Source organism: Patella vulgata, chromosome 3, assembly GCF_932274485.2.
Source record: "Patella vulgata chromosome 3, xgPatVulg1.2, whole genome shotgun sequence".
Classification (NCBI taxonomy): domain Eukaryota; kingdom Metazoa; phylum Mollusca; class Gastropoda; family Patellidae; genus Patella; species Patella vulgata.
Window position 1 is genome coordinate 13,326,806 of NC_065881.2, and position 10,448 is coordinate 13,337,253.

Genomic DNA, 10,448 nt, shown 5'->3' on the forward strand with positions numbered 1-10,448 from the left:
GAGCCATCTTCGTAGACATGTTATTATCGTCATCTTAATTGGTTATCATGTCATCATCGTTGTCGCTGATCTAATTTTTGGTAACCTTGCTCTGCACATTTTTCAATATGACCATGCCCATCATCGTCGTCCTCGCCATCCGTATTGTCATTACCATCAACCATCAACACCCCTTCACACTATCATCATCATCATCATCATCATGACAAATTCCAAGCTGTTTTTGATAGCAGACATAAATGTGGATAATAGTGGGGTCTTGGTGATGTTGTTAATGATGAAAGCGGCGATGATGTTAAAACATCGATTATGATGATGATAACCAATGTAATATGATCCATATTAATTAATAAGTGGTAAATACGAATTATTTTGTCACGGGTTAAGTCACTATAGATGTTGTAGTATTACAAATTATACCTGATGATGTTTTATTACAAATTGTACTTGATCATGTTTTATTACAAATTGTACTTGATCATGTTTTATTTGAACTGTACTTGCTGATGCTGTATTACAAATTGCACACCCCTGTAATATGGACCAACTCTAGTTAATGTCATAGCCAAATCTACCGAAACAAGCTGTTAATATGATGATTTAACATTACAAACTGCACTTGATTATGTAAATTGTACTTGATTATGTAAACTGTACTTGATTATGTAAACTGTACTTGATTATGTAAACTGTATTTGATTATGTAAACTGTACTTGATTATGTAAACTGTACTTGATTGTGTAAACTGTACTTGATTATGTAACATTACAGTCTGTACGTGATGTAAACGTTACGTGCTGATGTAAACATTACTTGATGACGTAGCATTGCAAAGGGTACTTGATGAAGTAGCATTACAAACTGTATTAATTAGATGACATAACAGTACAGTCTGTATTAATTAAATGATGTAATAGGCTTAATGGTAATCAAACTTTACGTGATGATGTAAACTTTACTTGATGACATAGCATTACAAACTATATCAATCAGATGACATATCAGTACACCCTGTACTATGTAAATGATGTAATGGGGTTTATACCTGACGAACTGCTAAGATGAGCAAAAAAAGTGCTTTAAAAATGTTAAAATGTTATGAAATCAGTGTTGAAATCAGATTTTGCCAACATATCATTGATCGTTTCGTCGTTTACCTTGAAACAAAATAGTGCAGCTTTACGGTTGTGCTAATATTTTTGGATATATATATAGTTAATACAGTCTTATTAATGGCGGGCATTGTTTTTATTGATGTGTTGCCATAGTAACTACGCTTCAACTTTGTAGACAGGGGGAACACGGTAGCTAAGTGGGTAAGACGCTGGCTCGCTAGCCTGGAGGTCGGGTGTTCGATCCCTGCATTGGCCGAGAAAGTTCATCCAGATTTTCCGGCGTCAGTGATGCTGTCTAGTCGTTTGGCGTGCACGTAAAAGAACCCTTGACAGTTGGAATTCGATATAAGAGTAGGCCGTAGTGCCGCTGTCCGGGCAAAATTTCCCTCATAGCACACTGTATGGCGTATGCCCGTCTTCATTAGCCCACTTCTGAGCAAAACAGTAGGACGTTAAACCCCATTTACTTTCATTTCATTTTCATTCATTTGCATACCTTTCTTGGTCTTCTGCTTGGATGCCGTTATGCTATGAGGGAAATTATGCCCGGGCAAAGAGGAACCACGCCAGCAAATCTGTGGTAGGCAACCGGAGGACCTGGAGAATACCCACGAGGTAGGACATGCGACCCTAATCCTTGTCACGTACAAGCGGGGAGCGGCCGTGGCTCAGTAGTTAAACCCAGGGTCGTACCTAGCTCAGAGCAACGAGGGGGTGGGAAGTGTTTTCAGGAGTTCTGTACAATCCTTGTCACGTACAAGCGGGGAGCGGCTGTGGCTCAGTGGTTAAACCCAGGGCCGTAACTAGCCCAGAGCAACAAAGGGGGGCGGGGGTATTCTCAGGAGTGCTGTAAAATTGACGGACAATGTATATCTATTGTTTTTATGGTCGACAATGTTTTCATGGGGGGGGGGCGAAACTTTTTGCAGGCTTCGCCCTCCGTACGCCCCCCTCCTGCCCCCTGCCCACCCCCTTAGTTACGGGCCTGGTTAAACCCCGATTACATTTGATTTTCTTATAGCCAGTATTGGAGAATCGAGGCTACAATATGGCAGAATAAGGACGACCATTAGTCTCGGTCACCCAGAACGTTCTAGTCTTCAAAGTACGTGGTTCCGTCAACATTTGACAAAAAGTTCCATTGCCCATGCATGGCTGGGAGTTTGGTTTTTTATGTGGTTGATTATCCAGTAAATTTCGCCAAAATTAAGAGTTGTGCCCCTTCTCGAAATAAATCCCATAATTCATGCATTATTATAAACAGACATGAATAGTGACGACGAATTAGGGTTAATTTGGAAACAGAGATATGGTCCCTGAAGAGAGAAATTTTAAAATAAAAAAATATGTGTTTTGGATATTGAACTGGATTTTTTTCTAAAATGGCAATTATTTAGGGCTAGTTACCTTAGACTGTGTTCATAATAATGTGAAAGACCGGATAATCTAGCCAATGACCTATTATTCTCAAATGCTGACAACCCATCCAGACTAATATTCGTAGAATATTTGTCTGAATAACAGAGACTAAACGATCATGTGATAGCACAAACATGCGCTTTGTCGTCGAATGGCGAGCGAAGGGTGTATTCGGTAAACCTCGGCAGATTCCGGTACCCTACATCTAACCTCGGTTGTATGACGAATTCCGCCATTGGAACTACTTTCAAGTTCCTGGGTTGCTTTACCTCAAGAAACTGTATATTGTCTGTTATATACTTCCGATAGCAAACGCTTACATTCTTTCAAGTTTATCCGATTTTATTTAAACAAAGGACAACTTTGCAATGAAAACTGTTCATACCCGTCTTCACAAGTCCAGCTGGTACAGAAAAGTAGGAAGTTAAATTTCATTTTATTTCATTCCTTACTATAGTTTTTTAGAAACCACCCAAGGTGTAGCAACGCTACCCTTTCTAACCAGCCCACTCGGTAAACCTCGACAGACTCCGGTACCCTACGGATTAAAAATGGCGGCGCCCATGAAGGCTCCCATGAAGAGTGTTTTAACAAACAAAGCTTTCAATGTCTGAAGCTGTTTTTCCTTCAGGTTTATCCGATTTTCTTTAATCAAAGGACAATTTTGCAATGAAAACTCTACACACTCTTCGAACGAAGCCATTTTGAGGTTAGTTGGAGGGTACCAGAAAATGCCGAGGCTTGCCGAGTGGGGTGGTCAGAAAGTGAATTTTACAGAACTAGATAATTTCAAAAAATCAGATTTATTTTCAGTTTGTGTTACACAGCATTAAGATAAAACACGTTCCTCCAAAGACACCAAGTACAAAACAAAACGAGTCTTCAGTTCATAGACACGTTTCACTTACGACCGAAGAAAATGCGCAGCGCGTCATCTAAACATGGGTATTCATCCGGAGTAAATATTCCGTTTGAATCTGTATCACATAGCTCGTACATCTGCATAAAGGCTAAATCCATATTGGAACGCTTCGCCACTGTATTCTGCCTAGAAAAAAAAGTTTACAAGACATAAGCCAGAGCAATTAACAGAAATTTTATTGAGATTTGGGATCAATAAATAAACCAATTCTTTTTGTTTTCAAAGGAATTATCAGTGAGCCGAAAATCGCCGTATATCCATTATCGCTTTCAACTTTAGTCAGTTGTATATAAATATTAGCGTCACTTCCGGTTTGGTAATCTACGTTACACTCGGCAAACGTCGGCTGACTCCGCTACCCTACATCTAGCCTAGGCTAAATGATGGTAAGTGATATGTATCTACACCGATAAAATTGTGATGTGGTTACTGGTTTTCTTATTAGGAAAACCTACCGCTTTTAGAAAGAAAGAAGTTCCCAAAATGACGTCGTTCGAAGAGCGTGTAGAGTTTTCATTGCAAAGTTGTCCTTTGTTTAAAGAAAATCATATAAACTTGAAAGTATATAACAAACAATATACAATTTCTTGATATAAATGGGCGCCGTCATTTTTAATTCGGATACTTGAAAGTAGTTCCAATGGCTAAATTCGTCATGCAGCTAAGGTTAGATGTAGGGTATCGGAGTCTACCAAGGTTTGCCGACTGCTCTTCGTTACACATCTACCGTAGTAATGATCTATGTGTTAATAATATATTTGGAATATGTTTAACCCGTTCTATCACATATGTAATAGTGGATGATACCAACATTGTCCCTTAAGTGGCGTTTAGTGACTGAATGAGAATAACACATGACACAATTATATGGAATACAGGTTAGTTAAAGTAACGATGCACCGATGACATTTGTCTCTAAAATGTCAAATTTCTTACGGCTTTATCCACGCTGATATTTTCTCAGATTGATTATTTAACATTTAAATAAAGAGCTGGTAGTTCTTGTTATAATAGTTCCAAAATAGATATATCAAAATTAATATATTGAACATTTCTTTCAAATTACTTTATTTTGAGCTAAATTATGGCTGTCTGAAGTTCTGACAAGATGTGGCATAGATTGTTTATTATCCTAGCAACGTTACATGTTAATCGAGCCATAGCCTCGCTTCTCCATTTTTTAATTAAATCAATAAATGACTCGTATTTCAATCCGTTTAGATCCGATGATCTAGAAGGTTGATTGTAGGTTTTTCATGTGAATAAATGTCTAAATAATAATTTATATAACATTTGAAGCCAAAAAATGCATGTCCCAATTGGATTCAATCGGATTTAAAACAAAATGGCGACGGGCTTATTACGCGAGCAGCACAGATCTATGAAATTTCCATTCCACAGAACTTTGTAAATACGGAACGAATTGAACCATTATTGAACTGATATTCCTATTAGAGATTTATCCTTCACAATATTGTAGTTTGCAACTAATTGCTATTGCTTAAAATCGTCTCCAGAAAAAAAAACTTCTTAAGTAACTTGTATTCGATATAAACGTGTCACGTGTTATCCTTGAACCCACGGATGAATCTGTACTTAATATATATTTCATATAAGAAAAAATAAAACTTACAGATAATTTGGATAGTCGACGTGAAAAGCTAAACAGGAAATGACCAGATGCAATAATATCAACGTAATGGCGGCGACTCGATAGCAAATCATTACTATTTTACCTGAAAATATAAACATTTATACACCATTAAAATATAAACATTTATACCCCGCTTAAATATAAACATTTTTACCTTAACAAAATATACCCCGCTTAAATACAAACATTTATACCTTATACCCCGCTTAAATACAAACATTTATACCCCGCTTAAATACAAACATTTATACCCCGCTTAAATATAAACATTTATACCCCGCTTAAATATACACATTTATACCCCGATTAAATATAAACATTGATACCTCAACAAAATATGCCCTGCTTAAATATAAACATTTATACCCCGTTTCAATATAAACCATTATGCCCCATTCAAATATAAACATTATGTATACACCGTTGGGGTTTCCATGTTACATAAAGCGATATGCTTCACCCGTTCGTTAAATGTTGGCACCAGCTGTTACCACTATTTGTCATGTATTTTGTACACGGTGAACAGTCCATTTGCTGATTACACTATTTTGCCTATACCGTTTTTTTAGGACTTTGAATTTTGTCTAATGGTTTGGATTGTTCGTACTTGGTGTTATTTTATTCCCTTCATTTCATATTAAAAATATTATCTTTTAAAGATACATTATGGGAGATTAGATAAAGAGCTGGCAGTTCTCACTATAATAGTGAAATACTAGATACTGTAAAGGCAATTTGCTGAAAATTTCAGTCAAATTGATCCACTCTGAACCGAGATTTTAGCGACTGAACTTTCGGCCTAACCTTGATCATTATTACCAAAGTCGGTACGATAAAAAGAATATAGTCTTGATTATCCATTTCATGATTAAATCGAACAGCAAATCAGAACCTAATCCAACAAACATTGCTGGCTAGCGATGCTATCGAGTGTTGATTATGGCCTAATGTCTAATAAATATTTAGATAACATTTCAGGCCTAAAGAAAGGCCTTCAATAGGCAGATTTAACTCTTTCATAATGCAGATTCCACGCTATGATTAGCAATGAAACAATAGTAACCTTATCAACACCTATCTCAATAAAAACATAAAACGAAAGTGGTTGTTGGATAGTTACAATTGGGGAACTGCTTAAATAAAATACATAGATTTTAAATTACTTAATCGTTGTCGATTGGAAAAGATAAAACGTTGGAAAATGAAATGAAATGGGGTTTAACGTCGTACTGTTCTGCTCCGACTGGGCTAATGAAGACGTGCATACGCCATACAGTGTGCTTTGAGGAAAATTGTGCCCGGACAGCAGCACTACGGCCTACTCTTATATTAAATTTCAACTGCCAAGCCAAGAAGTCTTCTACGCGCACTCCAATGTTTACACGGGAACTCGGGTTTTCGTCCCATGCGAAAGACTATACGTTTTCCCTTGTTAGGCCCTCGGTCCTACACCACTGACAAGGGGGAGAGAGAGAAGTGGGGTTTAACGACAACTCGACACAAACTAGGTCAATCCGGGACTAGCATATGGTTCAATTTTATTTCAATAATTCGCTTGCGCGTAGGGGTCTTTAGCAGTGCGAGGAAACCGGAGGACCCGGAGAAAACCAACGAGGTTGGAAAGGTGACCCTGCTCCGTGTCACGTACAACCGGGGAATCGAAACCACGCCAGTTGACTCAATGACAGGCTTTATGATATAGCGCGCACGTGCTAACCATTCGACCATCCTACCCACCAGTTTTGAACGAACAGGTGAAAATATTTCAAGTATAAATAAATTGGACTCACCTTGATAAAGAACTTCACACCAGATCTCGGTAAGAACAAAAACAAGCGACTGATACAATATTTCAAAACTTTCTGATCGCCTGCTGTATACGATGTCAAATTTAAACAAGATTCCTGCGACGAAAATGGTATTAATTATTGCGTCCTTTAAATGACTTTCTTGTAGTGGTAATTTTCCCAGTACGAAATTCTTTTGCTTAAAAGTCAGTTGTAATTTCTTTATCTGAGCTTTTGATGTACTTTCACCGAGTTGTTTTGCCACCTCTGGAGCTACTTAACTTACAAATATTAATATAGCTGAGGGTTCCACATTATAAGCAGTCTCCCACCCACACTCCACATCCCGTGTCTCTCATAAACAACGTCACACGCTATTATCATAATATGTCATCACTTAAAACCTCGCGTGTGTGTCACTAATTAAGGTGGTCGAGGATGACAAAGGTACATCTTTATTGACGGTTTGTCATTAGGTGGTCAGATAAATAATTACACTCATGCACAGTAAGATTGTTAACAGTGTCGACATATTAAATGGTTATACACACCGTAAATGAAAAGAAATAGGGCCTAACGTCCTTTTATTCTGCTCCGATTGGGTTAACGAAAACGGACGAGCGCCATACAGTGTGCTATCTGGGGAAAGTTTGTCCGTACAGCAGCACTAAGGTCTACTCTTATATCGAATTATAACTGCCAAGGGTTATTTTACGTGCGGGCTAATGTGTTCACAGGGCCTCGGGTTTCGTCCCATCCGAACGACTATACGTTGTCACTTGCCAGACCCTCTGTCCTGCAAGACTGTCAAGGGGGGACCACACCGGAAAATCACGACGGACTTTCTCGGCCAAGACCATGATCGAACACGGTTTCCCCAGGTTAGCGAGCCAGTTTCTTACTTATTGGGTCACTTGTTAGATGAAATGAAATGTGGTTTAAGGTCATATTGTTCTACTCCGACTGAGCTAATGTAGACGGACATACGCCATACAATGTTGCCATATCGCATTTCAACTGTCAAGGGATCTTCTACGTGCACGTCAGTGTGTACAGGGGACCTCAGTTTTTCGTCCCATCCGAAGAACTAGACAGCTTTCCGTTCCAGGCCCTGTGTCCTGTACCACTGGCAAGGGGAAACCACGCCGGAAAACTCCGATGAACTTTTTCGGCCAACACCGGGAGCGAATCCGCGACCTCCAGGCTAGCAAGCCAGCGTCTTACAAGCTCAATTAGATGCTTCACACGTTAGTTTGTTCGACCCGCCTCCCCTGTGGACACGCGCCATGTTGAAGACATGTGACGTTATTGGTAATGACAGGAAGATCAAGCAGGTGCCCGTCATCAACTATAGTTAACAGATAATCCACGAGATGAACAGATTGACAGATACTAGACTAATGGTGGTGTTTTTGTAGAAATAAACATCGACGAGGCGGTATTTTTAGACAGACGAAACATTAAAACATGGCCACGAACGTATATTGAAGTCCGTTTGCTTTGCAGATTATTTGTTACTGGAGGAGGACGGCTAGTTTTAGTCTCCATGAGATAATAGAACAAAAACAAACGAACGAGAAACTCACGAACCACGTATATAAATGCAATCAATTCGAGGTAATTAGCGGATCATCCTTTTGGCTGTAAAAGTAAAGAAGGCGGATGAATAAACAGAAATACGTAGGAAACAATATCGGCAAACAGTTGGGAATTTAAAGTGACTATAAGTCTCTAACTCAATATCATCCAAAGTCTTCGACATTAAAAACATGAATTATTTGTCAATTTAAATCAACACTGATACTGTGATCTTATCGTGTACCATAGTGCGTTTCAGTGCCATTTGTAACAACGGACTCGAATTACATATTTAACAAGTCATGTCCAACGGTGACGTCGTATTCGCATCAGGAGAGCCCACGCAATAAATACTTTCGGTGTAGACGCTAGAGATTGCCATTCGACTGAGACTTCTTGCGTATTTTGCCGAACATAACTGATTAGATATTAGAGTAAAACTAGAAACGATAGAATGTAAATCAGTTTATTTAAATTCATATTACATTATTGTATGGGTTGGGACCCATTTGTGTCAGTTTGTACGTCTCAGATATTAGCGATTTAGTTCCTTTAAGAAGAGTAGACAGAAACAGTATGACATTAGCCCGGTTGGTTCTAAAAAGTAGGACGTTAAACCTGGTTCATTTCTGAATAATTTTTTTTAGGGTGAGGTCAGGCCTCGAGTTCACAAAACATTCTAATTCTTAAGTTAAGAATTTACTCAAATTTTTTCGCAATTATTGTAACTAAAATATAGCCCTTTATAAAACGTGTGTTGTTTTAATGTATCAAATACATAAATGAATGTCTGTGTAAAAGTTTTGTGTTTCTGGATCAAAGATATTTCTCATATACAGTGATTGAAAGTTGAGTAAATTCTTAACTTAAGTCTGAGAATACTTTGTGAACTGGGGCCTGGTTTTTCTATCTGCCCACTATCAAACGTAATATTAGAAAACTGCACAGTAGGACATTAAACCCCATATAGTTTCATCTCCAAAGTGTTTTGGGTTTCTGACGGCTGGATCTTTCCGCCATCCCAGCTAGTCTATTAAGCAGTCACATTTTGAAAATGAGAATGCGTGCAGCGGTCTGACGTGAGTCCGTACCATCAGTTCAGTTACTGCAGCGTTATCACTTTTGGCAATAAAACTTATGTAATTAATATATATCAAAATAAACTCTCATAAGTAATCATAGGGCATCTGTTCGTCTTTCCTCCATAATGTGGGCAATATTCACAAAGGGTGGTGTAGGGAGGAATTTAAGAGTTATTGGAGTTATCTCATCCTTTAAACTTCGGTGCAATATGGCGCCCATAACAGATACTGTTCAATTAACCGTAGAACTCTTGCACACTACATGCAACTACTTGCAACTGGAATCTTAGATGGCTTATTGGCCGTCCTGCCACCCATCTATAGTCAAACGGAATCAAATGACAGCATGTGATCAGTACAAAATGGATGACGACGCTATAATCCCTTCTGATGCCCACTGTATCTTCATACACTGTTTGAAATCGCAGATATGTTACAAGTTACAGATACATTCTGGGAGATTAGATAAAGAGCTGACAGTTAAAAACTAAATAATGTAAAGGCAATTTGCTGAAAATTTCTGTCAAATTGATCCACTCTAAACCGATTATTTAGCAATTGTATTTTGGGCCTAGCCTCGATCATCCTTATTAAAGTCGGTACGATAAAAAAACAGTCTCGATTATCAAGTTTTTATTTAATCAGAAGCAGCAGACCGGGATTCACTCCAGTAAATATCGCAGACTAGCGATGGCATCGAGAGTTGATTATGGTCTGGATAAAAGATAACATTTCCGGCCTAAAGAAAGACCTGCAATTAGCAGATTTACGAGCGCAGCTCTTGCATAATGTATGTTTTGTAAGACTTTGGACACTTTGGGGCTAAAATTATTGGGTCTTTGAAAGATTGTTGCTTCACTCTTTCTATAGAATAATCCCACGTACTAATA

At 38.4% G+C, this 10,448-nt stretch overlaps 1 long non-coding RNA gene across 1 annotated transcript; it reads right to left on the minus strand.

Annotated features, from left to right (window-relative positions):
• Nucleotides 1–3,110: 3,110 nt before the first annotated feature.
• On the minus strand, nucleotides 3,111–7,156 carry LOC126816236 (uncharacterized). Its single transcript, XR_007678267.2, has 3 exons — nucleotides 6,902–7,156; nucleotides 5,091–5,193; nucleotides 3,111–3,583 (listed from the first exon to the last, which is right to left on the minus strand). It is a non-coding gene; the product is annotated as an uncharacterized LOC126816236 (long non-coding RNA).
• Between the last annotated feature and the right edge of the window lie 3,292 nt (nucleotides 7,157–10,448).